The following is an 18,503-nucleotide window of genomic DNA, read 5'->3' on the forward strand; positions in this document are numbered from 1 at the left end:
GTATCACTTCAGCCCATGTTGTCATCGTGGATAGCACAGTGAGTTTGACTCATGACCCTCAATCAGTGTCATGGTATAAGGTGGATACACAAACGTAGAGGAAATACAACATTCACTTTTCAGATAGATAGTACTGAATATTCGTTTCCAGGATTTTAAAGACTACAATTCATAAATCTCCAATATATATTCACTAAAGAAACATCTTTTGACAAAGAAAACAAATGAATCCCTAATAGAGACCCTCCTATATGCAGTCATTGCACTTCATTGGTCTCAATCATAACGAGAAAAAGAGAAAGATCATTCTGTTGACAAAGTGAATTTTTATGTAAATTTTTATAAATTAAAAATTAATCAGGAACATTCACTGGGATGATTTCTTTCCACAGGTGTTATCTATGAGTTACCAATGAATTGCTGTGGTGTTGGAGGGAGTAGAACAGAACAAGTGAGACATCAGATCTTAACAGCCTTGAGAAAACTAATCTGGGCCTCTACCGATACCCTCTTCCATAGGATATTTAAGCTCAGTGCTGAGCATTCACTGAGTTGGAGTTTATGTATAAGCTTTGTGAAACGAGTGTGCTCCAGCTCAGCCACAATTGTGTCCCTGCCTGGCAGGCCCTGACCAAGGGACTGACTTCATAGGTTGACCTTGGGCCTCCCTTGTCTTTCTGGAGCTGACTGGCATTCACTGGATCTGACCTATCGATTGACTTGCTAGCTTGACCTTGGACCTCGTGTCTCATCAACATGAGCTTGTCTGGTGATCCAGACACTTGTTGGAGCTTGCGTGTGATCTCTGGGCCTGCCCTGCTCCTATGCTGGGGTTGGTTGGGTGGGCTCTGGCACAGAGGCCTCTGTGGCTCCTGGTTTTCAGAGATCTGTTGGACATTGCTGCACACCAACATTATCACTTCATGAAGCAAAGTGCTAGTATTTACTTAGCTAGTAAAAAAAAGAGCGGACTGGCATTTGGGGTTGCAAGTCAAGCAGAAGATTTAACTAAGGAGAATAAAAAAATCACAAACTGGAACTAAAGAGGGAAATGCTGCCAAGCATGGAAATTATCTACAGGACCTACAGGAAATTATTCCCAGGACCTTGACTTCCATACTGAATAACTTTACCCCCTTAACAACAAATGTCCTAGTAAGGTTTCTTCAGATTCATTCCTCAAAAATGGAAAGTATGTGTTGCTTGGTACTGGCATCCTTTCAGGGATCTCCCTGGCTCTGAAACTGGCCAGCACCTAAATGAATAAGGCAGTGATACTAGATAATTGGAGCCCCTTGGTGTGTGTGTTAATCCTATTAGTCAGAATGATGAAATCTTTAGCTGAACTGTGGCAGGATTATAGCTGGATAAAGGTTTGGTTTGGTTTTCCCATGTTACCATTATGTAATCCTCTGTACTCTCTACAGAATTAATCGATGTCTGTTGTTTCCTCTCCAGGAATTGGGTTTGGGGGCCAGGAGTTACATTAATGAAAAATGTAGCTCAGACGATCACTCATGAAAAGTCACTGCCACCTGATGTTTCCTGTGACTGAGAGCAGAGGAAATGTTAAATTGTAAGGGAAAACTCAGTTTTCATATCTTAGAAAGGTAGTTCTGAGAACCACGAACAGCTTACCTTTCCTTCAAAACCCACAGTCAGAAGGATAAGATTTCGGATCCTTTCCTACCCAAGTCCTGTGAAAAATGGTTCTTGCAAGGACTGTGTCCAGAGGAGTTATTCACTGACCTTACTGACCCAGTCCTGTGGTCAGGCCCATGTTTCACAGTAAGGAAGTCATGGCTTGGAACTCTTCATGCAGAAGAGGAAGGAAAAACAAAGCATCTGTTTCACTGCTAGTTGTGTCAACTCAACTCATACTGAATATTCAAAATCAGTCACGGGGGCACTGACTGATACATTCAGTAGCAATTATGGAAGAAGTGGATCCACAAACTTAGTTCCTTCATGTGACAGTTTACCATTTGGCCATTTGCCAAATGGTAAATGGTACAAATGTAATGGTACAAGCTAAGAGGACTTCCTTCTTAGTGCACCCCTTACCACTTTCTGGAAAGGCTAAGGAGAGAGCACATAGTCTTTGCTTGCTAAAGTTGATAGTAGGGCTCCTGTTCACAGGTTCTCTGAAGAGGGAAGAAATGTTTTTCTGCAGCACTAGAGGTGTAAGATGGCAGTAAAAGAGGTATGCCCATGCCCATTTTAGGAACTTACGATGATGCAGGGTTGTGTTGGAGCCAAGGGATACAAGAACAGGGTATGGAGGTTCTCCAGGGCCTCATTTTAGAGGATACATGGCTGCAGACAGCATGCAGGCACTGAGAGAAGTTGACATTCAGGCATTAAACAGAGAAGATTTGATCGAGGATTGCCCTTTTAAACTGAGGAAGCTTTGTAGGATTATCAATCAGATATCTTGTAATAAGCATAGGCAGACTTACAAGAATATTCAGCTATTGACTGGTCAGCTGTTGCATTCACATGAGTAAGTGGGACTTTGTTTGCTGCAAGTAATAAGAAAGGTTACATGGAGAAATACACTAACTTTGAATTGTTTGGTAATTTGAAGATTTGCTGTTTTGTCAATGCATTGATTTGGATTTAAACTGCTCATAGTTTTGTGTCCTTATTAGAGGCACAGTGTTTAGGACAGAAATATCAATATTTCCACTAAATATTATAAGTTATGGTGCATTAGGTTAATTTCTATCTTTTCTTAATACGTTGCATGTAAAATTACTCAGTATTTGGGGTTGCAAGGTGGTCATTTTAACGTATTTTTAAAGCTGTATTAACACATGGCTCAGTTTTATAATGCTTAATTTGCAAAGGCAACCCGGTCACACAAATCCCATTGGCTTCAGAGGCGTTTATTAGTTCTTAGCACCCCTGAAAATCTGGTCATCCTGAGTGTCTGTAACCACATTTTGATCAGCTATTTAGACCTTTATGGTCAATGCACACATCACCTTATCCAGCTCCCAGAGGGACCACTTACAGATGTCTCAAGATTCTCTCTTTCAGAGTTAAGAAGGGGATTATACTGATATTGCCTGCCCTCCATATTTCTCCCTAGTATTTCAGTGTTATGCAGAAAAGGGAAAAGATCTTCAGTGTTGATCTTTCCTTGAGGCCCTGCTGCCGCTGAAGATGCATTTTTTTTCTCTGGTGTAGTATAAGCTCGTCTCTCTGGTTCCTCCCTTGTGCTTCCAGGCACGCAATAACCATCTGCCTGAAAGCACCACACAGCAGCAAGAACTGTAGAATGCAAATAGGAAATGCAGCAAAATCTCCCAGACAAAGGATGTTGTGGGAAACGTTTTAATGTGAGAGCACCCTGCAGGAGGATGTGGAACCTGCTCCATCCAGACCCCACTTAAGGCTAAGGCAAGGTATGTAGTGGTAGGGAACAAAGTAAGGGGCAATCTCCCTTGGGAGAGTCTATCACAGCAGACAATGCAATTTGTCCCCCCCACCCCCGTATTACCATGGGTATAAAATCACAGTCTTAAACTCTCATTTCTAAACATGGGTTCAGATTTACAGAAACTTTTCCTTTTTTTGCTCCCCAGACTGACCCTGGCAGGGTACATTTCCCATGTCAATAGTGCATGTAAAGATATTCTTCACAAGTTGAAAAAAATATATATACATATCTTTACCAACCTCTTTTAGCAGACATTGACTTGGATCTAAGTTCTACTTACCTGAAGCAGTTCTTACCGGGGAACAATGTACTGTATTTCTGAATTGCCTGTAACATACTAGATAATGAAATAGCAAGCTAGAGGAAGAAAAAGTGAGCACTAGACATGGTTTTGGTTTAATAAGGCAAAAACTGATCTATGAGATTACCAGATACTCCTCTGGGGAGGAGTGAGACATCACCCTTTTAACATTTTACTAATACATAAGTTGAACAGTACAATGAAAATGTGTAAGTGGAAGTCAAGCCACAGCTGGTTTATAAAGTGGCTTGGTGCACTTCTGCCCTCACATCAACTTTTTGAAAATAACAACAGCTGCACTTTGGACTGTAGTCACTCACCCAGACAGGAAGGGCACTTTTCCTCGAAAGCATCATGCTGCTTGGCCTGCAGACAGACGGCATACCCGGGAGCCTCCTGAGCACACAACTGTGAAGTTGTTAGAGAAGCTGGGTTTGAAAGACTCACTTCATACAGAATGACCTAGAAAATTAGGCAAATCATGTAGAGCAGTTGTTTGCCCCACCAAACATCCTTTGACTTCCCTGTTAACAGCAAGTTTTATGTAAGGCATGTCCACACTTGTGTTTCCTGAAAGAGGGAGAGAGCAAACATTCATTAAAAAAAATAACTTAAACTCACTTTAAATTCAACTCATAGAACCCGAATGTGTCCTGAGCTGGAAGCACAGAATCAGCATTTGTGACACAAAATCAAGGAGATTTATTTACCATGAGGAGCAGAGATGATGCCCTACTCTCGCTTCTTCCTTGTGGCCATCAATCCTGAATTGTCTGAGCCTCCCCAGTCCAGTAACTGATCAAGCTCAACAGTGGTTCATTTTCTGTAGGCCTGTAGCTATATATAGAAGCATTCTCAATATCACATGAAGGTTTTTTTAAGCAGCATTTGAAGAAATTCATGAGTCACCAGATGACTCCCGTTGAACAATGAGAGCTTTATTCACTAGTAATGTAAAAACGTGGCCAAAGCTCATAAAATAAACTCAACAGAAATTATCTGAAAAGGCAATAAAACACCTCTGCAATACACTTCCTCAACTGTCTTTGTCTTTACATGCTTCAAAACAAAGGAGGATTTTTCCATGCAGGCAACATTTTTTTTGTTCTGCATGTCCAACAGGCCTCTTAACAGACAGACCTTGAGCTTCATGAGTTTGGTTCAACCCTTTGCAAAGAGAGAGAGGCTGACGAGATGGCAGATCTGGGGTTGGACTCCAAACTTCCACCATACTTCATGGTCTGCTGGAGTTAAAGATTTGATTCAAGTCCATCCTAGTAAGCACTTATTAATGTTTGTTAGCACACTGCATTTTTTAGCCATTGATCATGTTTGTTTTCATACCTTGCTCCCTTACCCCCAAAATTCCCAACATTAGTCTGCTATTATATCTGCTAAAATATTCAGCTAGCATATATAGTTGTCTCCCAAGTCATGAAGACCACAAGTGGGAGTTGTTCTGCAACCATTAACGGGGTAATGGGGCAGTGTTATCATTTATGTTTTCATTGTGGCAGTAAGGACATTGCGGTTTACAGATTTCACAATCTTGCTTTGTCAGACAGACAGACTGCTATGTAAAATATTCCACAATATCCTGAAAGGAACTTGAAGTCAGACGCAGTTCAAATTTCAGCTAGATGAGCCAGCTGGAAAAATCAAAGATAAAAAAGGGAAGAGGGGAAAAAAACCCTGCCAGCATATTTCCTCCTAAATTGTGTCAGTTTGGTTTCTGACATACACAAGTTGAGTTTATTATTGCATTTTCTAATACCCCCAAGCTTTGGACATTTCTCTTTGCTATTTCTCTGCATTTTTCACTACACTATTAGCTCAGCTTGCCCAATAGACTGTGTCTGGAAGCCAGCTGGCCCTATTCTTGAGAAAAGCCCCCACCCCTCACATTGTCAGGCATTCTCACGCCATTGCAATCTTTCTTAACATTGCTTTCATTGGGTTTTTTTTGGTGTGTTTGTTTTTTGTTGCTTTTCTTTGTTGTTGTTGTTCATTCATTTGTTTTGTATTTTCCCCCATTGTGATCATGAATGTATCACATTTGTTGGTTTGAACAAACATTCTCTCCAGGATGAAGAAGCTGGGAAGAGAAGGATAGAGGACAAGTCTCTGGCCCCTCTGAAATATGTAGGAATGCTGCCATTGACTTCAGTGGGGTCAGGATTTTAGCCAGAGTTTTTCTCCAAAACCAGCATTTGCATCACATCTTTCACATGGACATTACAGTAAAGGAGAAAAAAGAGGAGATGCTGTTCCCTCAGCAGCGGTCTCTTCTCAAGCAAATGATTACTCTGCCAAGACACAGCTGCTACAGGAAAGGAATTCCTGCTTACCTAGGGTTGTATCAGGTGAGGCCTCTGATCTCCAGCACTGACTGAAACTCTCCAAAGAGCAGAATTAGTGGTGTTCATCAGCAGTGGAGACACCAGAAGCTATTTCACAGCCTGGGGCAAGCACAGTTTTGCAGTTCTCCCATAACCTGGCAGTCTCCAGCCACCACCACATATCCCTCATCCCTCTCTACTCCCGGGATAGCCCTGACCTGCTGCAGCTCTGAAGGGAATATCTATAGTTCCCCAAAACCTCTGCAGCTAACCACCATCTTCATGATGGCTCTGGACATGAGGCACTGATCTGTCCTCCCAGCAGTGGTTACGGTATTGCGCATATCCACTGATCGGCACAAAAGCACTGTAAGGGGTTTTAACTACTAAGTACCCACATGTCAAACCAGAGAGTAATTCTGGAAAATTGGAGACTTTAACCACCCTCCTATGACTACGAGGTTTTGAGTTAGCTTCAAAATATCCATCCCATCTTCAGCTTCACTCTGATGTACTCCTTTCATCAGTGAGCTTTTGAATGTTTCCGCAAAGCAAAGCCACAAGCCAAAGAACCAAACCAGTCAAGTATATTAACCGAGCAGCAGCCACTGCCATTAGAGAACACGTAGGTGTTAAACAACAAACACCGCTGAACCCAGAAATAGCTTTTATCCTATTTGTTGTTTCGCATGAACACAAAGAAGTGTCTGCTTATTTGTTGCCTGGTTTAGCTGCTTCTTGATTTTGTCTTTATAAAGGATTAAAAACAAATTCTCAGCTTTAGCTCACTGAAAAAAAAAAAAAAAAAAAAGAAAAAAAAAGAGTCACTATCTTCATTAATCACCATTTGCAGCCTACTCCACCTTTGATCACAGCCAGGAGACTCAGAAGTTTCACGACAACACACCTGCTAATGGCAATACATTTCAGATTAGCAGCCTGGTGCAAAGAAAAACGTACCACAGATTAAATGCTCTTCTCAATTTACATAATGTACTGGATCTGGTATTTTCAGGTTCATGAAGTATTTAAAACAAATGGTTTCATTTGCCATATCTGGTTGTTAAAATATTTTCTGATCAGTTTGGCTCCATCTTACTTATACAGTTCCTCTTGGCTCCATCTTACTGACACAGTTCCTCTATTTAGTTTCTCTTCACATATCCTGTGTCTTTGCAGTTCGAAACTAACCCTCTTCCAAGAACCAGTTGTCCAGCTCTCTACCTCCTTCAGAGTCCCCTGTTCACCACATAACTCGGTCACTGGCTGTAGCACCTCTCTGCAGTTAACATTGCAGATAACCAGGTGTTTTCCCTAGAACCTTCTTCCCATTAATCTCACAATGGAGGATGACCTCATGCAGTGTGCTCAGACTGACTAGACAGCTCTTCTGCAAACACCAATGGTTTTTGGTGAATAGGCAGCATGGAGAGAGAGAAAAAAGAATGATTTCCACTGTCTCTTCTAACACCAGTTAAAAGTGAAACTCGCAGGTAGCAGGTTTGCATAGAAAAGCACAGCTGTCAGCTCACTGAATTAAGCTTTGGAGCCTCTTTTTATGGGAAATTGGGAATGCTGAAAAATTACATGAGCTTTACAAAAAAAAAAAAAAAAAAAAAAAAGTATTAGATATATTCATGAGGAAAATAAATCCATGAAGGAAATGTTAAATAAGCTGTTCTCTTCAGCAAGTGAATTGCTGCCATGAGTATGCCAATTTTAAGAGAAAGAGCAGAAGCCTATACTAATAGCAACTTATCCTTCCAATTAATCTTTCTAGGTATTAGAGAAAAAATACACAGAATGTGTCCTTGATTTAACGGTATTGCTTATAGTTCCGTGCAAGAGGTAAAAAAGTATGGCATCTGAATGATTAAGTATATTTGCTGTAGTAATAGTTTAGGAGACTTGCTAGCATTAGTTTCTTGCACTTTTATAACTTCTCACTGATAATTTTAATTGCCCTTTTATTATATTTGTTCAATAATTTTTACATTCAGCTTTAATTATACTTTTTATTGCACAAGTCTGGGATCAAATTTAGATGAACTGCTTTAAATGGGAAGGACGATAAATTTTGGCATATGGCTTGAGCATTAAAGTGAACGCTATTCTTTAATATAGAAAGTTCCTGCCTGAAAAGTCTATAAAATGCTGAGAGAGCTGCTTCTCAGGACAATCAGTCTGTGAGTGCCTGTTAGACTCAGCAATAAAGATCAGGAGTGGGAGCTAGTGAGAGAAGAACCAATAGGCTACCCCACCACTCATTTCGGCCTCTTCACCTCGACTGCTTGGGCTCTCTACATTTTGCCCTGCTCCTCTTCACGGAAAAGCAAAACCAAAGGAAAATTCCAATCTTTTTAACTTACAGGATAGCAAAACACCTTCAAACATGAATTTTGCTTTTTTGATATGTTAATAAAGATGTGAGGCCTGTGTCCAGCAAAGTTGCCCTCCAGCCAGGCCTTTTTGAGGGCCAACCCAATTGCTCTGTCTCCCAAAAGTCATCCCCATGGCATGTGGGTCTCCCTCCACGAACAAGGTTAAGTGGTCTCCAGCCCTTTATCCCCAAGGCGTGAACACTGAGCTCACCAGGACGCACAAGGCAGCCTCATCCCTTGTTATGTGGCAGCATGGTGACGTCTTTTCTCATGCACACCTACCAACCCAACGTTACGCATGGCCTGCGGAGATTTGACACTTGGTAGCACACAGGATGTAAACTACAACAATTTCACAGCACTAGGAACTGTTAAAAGTTTCATGACTGATTAGGAGCCTTATTAATTAAACATGCTCTCTGTTGTTAGAGCTCTTGTATCAATTAGGCACTGAATTGGTGCCCTGCTATACAGAGTGACAATGCCGTGGCCATTGGTGTTTTGACTTATTAGTTTGGTTATTTAATCCAGATTTTCAAACATGTAATTAATAAAAACTGAAGGCTTCCATTATGCAGCTATAGCACTAGCCACACTTATTAATTTAATCACTTCTCGTGGGCTTGTACTAATTACATTACTTCAGTTTTATTTAAATGCCTATGAAATCTTTTGATTCAGAAGAGAAAAAAAAAAAGGAAGAAGATCTTTATATTCAGCTCAGTGATGCATCAGGCTCCCGATTTGACCAGCACTCTCACTGCCCACTTTGAAATTAACAACTTTTCACTTTCAGCTTTACCCCAAATTCATCTGCCAGGCATTTGATGTTTCTTTCTTCCCAAGGGAGGTAATGGGTTGGAGTTATATTTGGTCTTGTGGATACAACAATAGCATCGGCTTCAGCTGAATACAGAAAAGTGAAGTAAAAAGAAAAATACACTTATTATTGTGTAGGTTCATACAATTAAAATTCCACAACTGGCTCCTAGGCTCTAGGTTGCAGTATCATCCACAGGCCTGATCTGGTATTTCCTCCCTGAAGTTATTACGCCTTTTCTGTTTAAGAAGATAATAATTTCTTTTCCTGGTGATTTTTTTTCTCAATATCTTTCCTTGCTGCCACAGTTAAGTCACCTGTTTTTTCAGTGTGAGATAGGAGAGGCATGGTAGGCAGTACTTGAGAGATGCTCATGAAAGCTGTAGTGGTTTGAAGGACCCTCGAGAGTCACACACCAACAAACTTCTGAGTGACCTGAGAGCAGGGAAAAGTCACAGCCAAACAATTAATGCTGAAGCTCTTTCTCGTCTGGCAGGTTACTTGGTGCTAATGCAGCAGAGCACACTATGTGGTGACAGCATGCATCCAGGGACAACGAAGAAGCGTAAGCAGAAGAAAAATGTCCAAAAGGTGTTACTGGGGTGTCTGTCACAGCCACCCAAGCCCTAGATGGTGTTGCGTGGAGATAGGCTTGAGGAGCAGTATATGCTGTTTGCCAGCCAGAAAAAGAGATGGAGGGGTGAAGTCACTTCTTCAGCCCCCAAAACATGATATATTTGTTCCAGAAGGGAGAGCAATGGACAAAACATAGCTTCTCAGTGACACTCTACCTAGGCTGGGGAGCTTCTCAGTGCTGGGGAGCGAAGGGTTCTTCTTGGAGAGAGCAGCAGGGTGATCTCCAATATGATACCTTCCTGTGCTGCCAGGGGAGGCTGGCAGATTGCATAAATCCAGACCAGAAGCATTGGCTTTTTCCACTTCTCCCTCTCCAGCCTTTCTTGGACTGCATGGTTTCTCTGCACCAGGCAGAGAAAAAGGGAGGAGTTTTGCTCCCACAGCGGATGGGAAGCACCAAGAACATCCCTCTGCTTCTAGAAGCAGAAGGTAGACACGTTCAGCCCCATTTCCTTCTGTTTTCATGACAGCTACTGGAATCTAGCCATGCTTTCAGCTTCAAAACATCACGAACCTTTGCTTATCAGAGGAAGAATTGTAAGGGTTTTGCAATGAACAGCTGAAGTGTCTGTTTCCACAGTTTCCACAGCAGCACCAGGTGCTATCACTTGACCAGGAAGCAACAAAGGGCATCAAAACTGAGCAAAACTTCTTGCTCCTGCAGTGCAAGCACATGATTAAAGATATCTGTCCTTGTTTAGACAGGAAACTGGGCATACAGTCTAAAGAGGTACCCAGTGATAAAAAATTCTCTTTTCTTCCCACTTTCCTACTCCTTTGGGAAACACAGCTCACCCAGAGCTAAGAGATTGCTTTTCTTTTTGATTGAGCTGGCAGCCCACATCAGGGAAAGCACACTAACACCAAACGAGTGTTATGTTAACAGCAACTATGCTGGCTATATTTTAACTGATGTAAAACTTACCCTGCTTATAGAGGTGCTTCTCTGACCAAAGACTGAGTGTTCATTTCAAAGCCTGCACCAGTGCCTGACCAAATCATCAGATTAAGTTTTAACTGGAGTATCCTTTAACCATTTTAGGTAGAACACAAAGTCCCTTTAGGAGAAACTGCCATCGTTGAGCTGGCATTTGTAATGTTGAGAATAATCTCCACCCCTTCAGGTGCCTATGGCCACAAGAGGTGACATGTCCTAATTGCACAAGATCTCCTGCACAAAATCTACTGCGTGACAGCTACAGCAGTTCAAGCCACAAAGCAACACAATAAGACCAGCAGCAGAGGTGAGGATCATGTTTGCTCAGTCTGGGATAAGCACCAAGCCTGAACACCAGGAAAGATTTCCAGAACCTTAAGAGATGGGCAAGTCCAATGCTCCTCCACCACTTCAAATCCAGAGATCCTCTTCTTAAAATAATCAGCAGACCATCTTGCACGGGGCTGTCACAACAGCTCACCGATTTATAACTGATAAAAATAAGGTGAAACTTTGAACATTTATTAATTACTTTTCCTTTATATGTTCTTGGGCACAAGTGTCTGGAAGTGTGCACATATGGTTTTCCTTGACTGATTTGCTTGCTTAGCAATCATTCCCATGGGGTGCAGGTGGAGTTCTGGTCCAGTCCTGCTGCCTATTTCCTCTGCAAACCAGTTCCAGCTGTACCTAGGCAATCCCTGACAACTGTTTTTTTTAACACCAAAAAACCTGCTGGGAGAAACAGTGTGGGCTCTCACATTAGGAGGATTCAGTGTTCTTCTGTTTATGAGATAAGAAGTTTTATTTGTTATTCTGAAAGGCGGGTGGGAGGATCCCATTGTCCTACACAGTACTCCAGGTACTATAACCAGGAGATTTTAATTTAAAGAAATAAAAATAAGAAGACTTTTGCCTACCACACAGAAATAAAAAAGACAATTTCACGTCTGGATGATTGACTCCAATTTACAACAATCTTGTAACAATAATCATTTCAATAATGTGGCTTGCCAAGGGTTTTAGGGCAGCTAACTGAATTATAGCAAATCTTTACAATTACAACGTTTGTAATGAATGCAGTTAGTGAAGCCTCAGCAGCCTTCCCTGTTCATTTGCCATTGACTGATTGCTTGCTGGAGGAGGATCCCACCCTTCAGCAAAGAGCAGCGGAGCAGGGCACAAATCAGCCAAGCCTCCTGTAGCCTCCAGGAGAAGGGGCTGCAGAGCAGGAGGGCACAGGTGATGCACACAGTCTCCTAGCGTACGTCTTAATTGTTTTGCTAAGCACTGTTTGGATCTATTTATTCCTGCTCCAGTTGTTTTTCTTCAGCCACCCTTAAGCTTCTCTATGCACCTGATGAAGAGGAAGCCGGTTGTGCCACTGCGCCTTTGCACGGGGCTTAATGGGGAAGCAGGACTGCTGGTGGCAGGGGGCAAGGGGGCAGATGGCCTGTAAGGCCTAATTATTGGGAGGGCACATCTGGGTTATTTTGTGGCATAAAAACACCAGAACAAGGGAATGGGCAGGCCTGCCATTTCCTACCACTCTTGGACCATAGGAAGCCCCATTATGGAAATACTTGAACAGTTTCCCTTCTATGTGCTTGCACAGCACTTTGCTAAAGCACGGTTTCCTCCCTTAGCAGATGTAGGCTTCCTCCTTAGGGCTGGAGCAGAGCAGGTGTGCTGCGTGCTCACAGATACTGCATTTTGGGGAGAACATGAGGCCACCCACAACATTTGCTTCACCCTTCTGGTTTCTTGCAGCTGCACAAGCAGACACACAGACATGGGCCACTTCCTCAGTAAGTCTCTGCTCACTGGTCACGACGTTTCCCCTGCACGCAGCAACCATACGACCTAAATAGAAGAACAGTCTTGTCTGGGATCCAGGGAGACATCCAGATTACATCCTTCGGATGTGACAGAGTTTCTTTCTCGTGGAAGTTAACATCCCCTATGTTCTCCAATGTCTTTTCATGCTCAGTTGATTGCAGTTCATGCTTGGGGGGCAGAACAAAGACAGAAGCACCCAGAAATGCACTTCATTCGTGCCAAAAGGCATCACAGGAGACTCAGTTGGCTCTTCCTTCCTGTCTGCCACCATCCTAACAAGCTATATATATGGTCAATGTGTGTGTGATGAGGCCAAGCAATCACTATGAGGTAGCCCAGCACCCTTGGGTGGCCAGCTGTGGCCAGCCCACCTCACTCAGACTGTTCATGAAGGATCTTCTGAGCATGCAGATAAGATCTAACATGGAAATCATCAAACTAAATATGAATGTCTATGTTGCTGACCACTACATCTGAGGTTGTTGCCAAGGTTCCTTCCTAGTCTGCAGAGATAAATAGCTGTTCTATCTTGTGAAGAGGGGACATCCAAAATAGTTGAGACATACTGTACCCTAGAGCTGCCTGTTTCTTCCAGTTGCCATATTGAGAGACAAGGGTGATTGGGGCTGGGGTCAATGCCTACGGTGTAGATCTAAATGTTGTGAAACCTAGCAAAGCATCCAAAGGAAGTCTCCCATCTGGCAGGCGAACATTGACTCAGATAATGCACCAGAAGGTATGTGCTTGGCACCTTGCAGCATTCCTGGATAGCTTTTAGAGGTACACAAATTAGCTTGGCTGCAAGTGGACAATATGCCATTACTGCAGCACTAAACCACACTCTGGGCTTACATCTGGAGTACAAATGTTAATGTTGACTTCTGTAAGCAACTAGCAAGAGCACAGGTTAGTAGAGCTTCAGATTCATGCTACAAAAAAAAAAAAAAACCAACCATCTTTTGGCTTGACACAACAAGCAGTTCCAGCAGTAGCCTGTGAGTGCACACATGCTCTCAATTTGTTTTCTTTACTAGCCTAATATCACTAGAAAGCTTTCATACCAATGATGGTGATGTGTGACTGAGTCTACGACTTGTAAAACTGTCTGTTGTCATTACATAAATAAATAAGTGCTAACCAAAGCAAGTTGCAACCTAAGTGGGCTTTAGGGAGCCTTCTGTAGTGTTATTGCATCAGGTCATCTCTGTACCTTTGTGCTTAAAAGCACAAGTTACCTCCTTTTGAAGTTGATGGGGTTTTGCAACTTAGTGGAAAACCATCTTTTTCATCACCAACAATGAAAGTCAACAGTTCAAAAATTCCTGGTTTGCTGAGCCCACCGTTTCTCCTGATGATAAATAGTTTTCACACTTTCTTTCTGTTCCTTTATCTCCTGACTGCCTCTGACAGCTGCCTCTCATTCTGACACCAAACATTTCCCAGGCAAACAGGCATCTTTTTCTTCTAGGTTTGTTTGGCATCTGACAGTATAATAATGATAATGATAAGAATTCATATATTTCCAAAAGAGATACATAGGGACTTAGCAGATTTTAACAAAGTGAAGAAATCGGTCTCCTCCTGTAAGGAGCTGTGCTAAAAGATCTGAGCGCCCTTGCCTCACACTTCAGGACTTGCTTTATCACTTTGCGGTATTGATCACTGTAACCCTGGGCTATCTTCTATGCTGCTCTGGTTTCTTTGCCAGCAAGAGTTATAACTAATTCAGACAGGCAAACCTAAAGCCCACCTTAAAACTTCAATTTCTGCCCTCACAACTTAACTCTCATCGTTCTTGGCAGACAGCACCCCTCATAGTCTGCAGACAAAAGCTTCATTTTCTTAATGTCAGTAAAAGGAGCCAAGGTAGTTCTGCATTGCGCAGAGGTACAGCACCCTCGACAGAGAGAACAAAGAGCTCCCTCACATTAGTGTGTGTTATACAACCATGGAAGGAAACAAGAATACTTCTCCAACAAAAATTAGGAGGTCTTTTGTATTGGAATTATTCAAATATGAATTTGCTTTTAAAACTCAAGCTCCAGGTAGATTTCTTCCACAGCATGGCCTATATTCAGGATATTGAATATGTAACTACATACATAACTGAAGGTAATACTGTGCTGAACAAAAGGGAGAATTGGCAAGGACGTGCCACTGAACCTCCTGCCCCAATTACCCCTCCTCCTGGGTGGTGCTGTAATTGACTTCTGCTCTTTATCAAATGCAGCAACACTCAGTCCATTGCTTCTGTTCCTGAGCTTAGAAAACTACCAGCTGAGCCTTTTCTTAGCTCCATCGCAGGAACAACGAGGAAGCCATGGGAGCTTTGGCTGCAACCCACGCCTCCTTCTCCCCTGTGGTGGATGTACATTTTGAAGAGAGCGTAAAGCCTACGTGGGGCGTGCTCTCAGAAGCAGAACTGATGCTAGTGACCGCTTTGTGCTAGTCACAAACATACTTTGTTTTACTGTTTTGGTGTGGAGAATGTCATAGTCACCAGAAGACTATGGTGACCATCTATGCGCTTATGATGCCATTAGGAAAAATCGTAACTTCAATTCTAAAGGCAGCAAAGTCTTGTTCCCTCCCCTTCTCCTTGTTATGAATGACTGCATCTTTTCAACCATATCTGATAACAGAAATCAGACTTCATGATCGAATGGGCAGAAACCTCACCAGGTTTTACATGCTGGCGAACTCTCAGCAAGCTGAAAAAAGAAAAAAAAAAAAAAGAAAGAAAAATTAATTTATTTTAAGAACTTGCTACATTCATCCAAAGCTGAGTGGCACACATTTCACTGGTGGGGGCACATACTGTGAAGAAGGTTGCACTATAGCTCCCTGATGAAGCATTAAAGCATTCCCATTTGGGCAGAAAGCAGGCAGTGAAACTGCTGGACCATTTTTTGTCCCTGGCAGAACAAAGGTTTTGTCTACTCTAGGGGAAATTAGAGGAGCTGCTTGCATCTTACCAAAACTTACCTCATAAAGAGGCAGAGGTTGACCCAATCCTATTCTTAAAATAGCAAATGGAGAGAGTAGAAAGTCATAGTCTCTGATCTGTTTTTAGAGAACAGCAGTTATCAACACCTTAGCTACATGTAGGTTAAAGCAAGCCAGGAACCAACACCAGAGGGCCCCTGGGATTAAAAAAAAAAAAAAAAAAAAAAATCAAATAACGTTTCTGAAATGCCTTAGGTGTTGATTTTGGTTTAGAAATCAAAAGCTGAAGATTTTTTGTTGAAGTGCTTTTTCATTTAATTAGTCATGATTTTATGACTGAGCTGTGACATTGTACCTGGAAAAACAGAGACTAGGTTGTCCAACCCTGTGGCTTCAGGTGCTGGCTTTTTTGGTCAGCCTGAATGAATGTTCAGTCAAAGCAATTGCAACAGGTTGTATTTTTAAGTCAATAATACTTGGATATCTGAAAAGTAAGCCAGATGTTTCCAACTAGTATCTGTTACAACACAGCCCATCAACCCAGTAAAAGAATTTGGCTCTTCTGCAGCTCAGAAAAGCATCAAAAAGACCTGAAATTTGCTGGGAAGGGATCTCCTTCCTTCCTTGGATGGGTTTTTCCTTCTTTCTACCAGGAAAATGTGAGTCATGACAGCTGACAGATAATTTAGGAAAAGGACTCAAAGGCAATAAAAAAAAGTAAGTCTCTTTTTTTAAGTGATGCCATCAAAACTTACAAGCCTTGCCACTTCTAGTTCTGCTGGTGAATACTTTCTTCAGAAGGACAATTCCCCACACGACTGGCTCAGAAGTAGCTGTGGTAGCTCCACACAGACTCATTTAAAGTATTATCACTCCCAACATTGACAAAGTTACGTATTTGTTCAGTATGCTCAGAAGAAAGGTGTAAACATGCCCAAACTACTTGCGAAAGGATCTTCAAAAGTCCTGAACATGTCAGAGAGGGCTTTTTGCTCAGCAGGCTGTATTTTTCAATACTGGGAGTATTTTAATACAGTTCAGATCTCCTATACATGAAAAAGAGCACTCCAGGATGGAAGCTAATTAAACAGCTCAAGTATCACTTTTTCTAATATTCTAGCATTTTTATGCATATTTTTCTGTCTCATACCAAAACAACTTGAAGAAGATATAAAAGTATTATTTATTCTTCTGTCAGAGAAATTCACAATATACAAAACATAAAAAGATTTTTTTGTAGAATTCATCTTCTAACTTGCATATCCATCAGATTGTGGAAACTTTAATACTGCTTGATCATTTTCATTTTTTCTGGTTTTCTGTCATTTGTTTTTCCAATATTTAAGTTTAAAATATTTTCCTGTGCACTCTGTCATCAATTTGATTATTTACAACATTTGCTTATGATCAGTAGTACTGAAAACAGAGAAAGTAGAAAGAAATTCCTCAAAGGCCCTTCATTTGTCTAGTGTTATGGAAGGCGTTACAGTATTTGACTTTATCCCATACTTCATTAAAAAAATAAGCAAAACAGATTCCACTCCAATGAGGCTGACTAGCTTTTCTCCTTGTGGTCGTTTTACTCAGGCGGGCAGCTGAGCTTCACAACTGCTCTCTCGTTGCCCCTCCCCAAAGGGAAAGGGGGAGAACATACGATGGTAAAGAGCTCAAGGGTTGAGATAAGGACTGGGAGATCACTCAGTAGTTATTGTGATGGGCAAACAGACTCAGTATAGGGAGATTAAATAAATTTATTGTCTATTACTAACAAGCTTGAGCACTGAGAAACTGAAAGTAAAGTAAAACCACCTTCCTCCCATCCACCCCCATCCACCTCCTCCCAGTGAGTGACACAGGGAAATGGGGGAATGGTGGCTGCGGTCAGTCCCTGACGCTTGGTCTCCGCCGCTCCCTCAGGGTCCCTCCCTGCCCCTGCTCCCCGTGGGGTCCCTCCCACGGGATGCCGTCCTTCCCCAGCTGATCCCACACAGGCTGCCCACAGGCAGCAGCTCTTCAAGCACTGTTCCCACACAGCTCCATCCCACGGGGTCCATCCATCCATCCCCCAGGAGCAAACTGCTCCAGCACGGGTCCCCCACGGGTGGGCAGCAGCTCCCCCCAGACCCCCTGCTCCTGCGGGGGCTCTCCATGGGCCGCAGCCTCCTCCAGGCCACATCCACTTGCTCCACGGGGGCTCCTCCACCCATGGAGGGACTGCAGTGTGGAGATCTGCTCCATGTGGGACCCATGGGCTGCAGGGGGACAGCCTGCTCCACCAGGGGCCTCTCCCTGCACAGGCCGCAGGGGAACTGCTGCTGCCTGCCTGGAGCACCTCCTGCCCTCCTGCTTCCCTCACCTGGGGGCTGCAGGGCTGGGTCTCAGTCCTCACTCTTCCAGCTGCTGTTGTGCAGCATTTTTTTATCCTTTTCTTAAATATCCTCTCATGGAGGCACAAACATCTCTTATTGGCTTGGCTCTGGCCAGTGGCAGGTCCTTTTGGACCTGTCCGAAACTGGCCCTTAACTAACACGGGGCAGCTTCTGGATCCTTGTCACAGAAGACATCCCTGCAGCCCCCTGCTACCAAAACCTTGCCACATAAACCCATTACATTCCTTTGACTTCTTAAGTCATATTCAAAGTCTTGCTAGAAACATTTCAGCCAGTTGTTCTACTATTTTGGGTGATTGACAAGAAGTTTGTGTCTCCCAGACTACTTATCTTGTATTGTCCACTAGGTTACCCCTGAAGTCATGGGCTCTGCTCTCCCTCCAGCTACAGTCCACACCTCATTGGAAATGTGGTCTCCACAGGAGGCCCTGTCAAACCTCCAGGTCTCTGACCTCTGCTTCCTCAGGGC

At 42.7% G+C, this 18,503-nt stretch overlaps 1 long non-coding RNA gene across 1 annotated transcript in view; it reads right to left on the minus strand.

Moving 5' to 3' along the window:
* LOC137858357 (uncharacterized) overlaps positions 1-5,251 on the minus strand; it is a 173,710-nt gene extending 168,459 nt beyond the window's left edge. Inside the window, exons 1-2 of the long non-coding RNA XR_011097674.1 lie at positions 4,457-5,251; positions 4,067-4,316 (exon numbers count right to left, since the gene is read on the minus strand). This is a non-coding gene — a long non-coding RNA (uncharacterized lncRNA). The remainder of the gene's footprint in view (positions 1-4,066; positions 4,317-4,456) is intronic.
* Positions 5,252-18,503: the final 13,252 nt, after the last annotated feature.

Source organism: Anas acuta, chromosome 1 (genome assembly GCF_963932015.1).
Source record: "Anas acuta chromosome 1, bAnaAcu1.1, whole genome shotgun sequence".
NCBI lineage: Eukaryota > Metazoa > Chordata > Aves > Anseriformes > Anatidae > Anas > Anas acuta.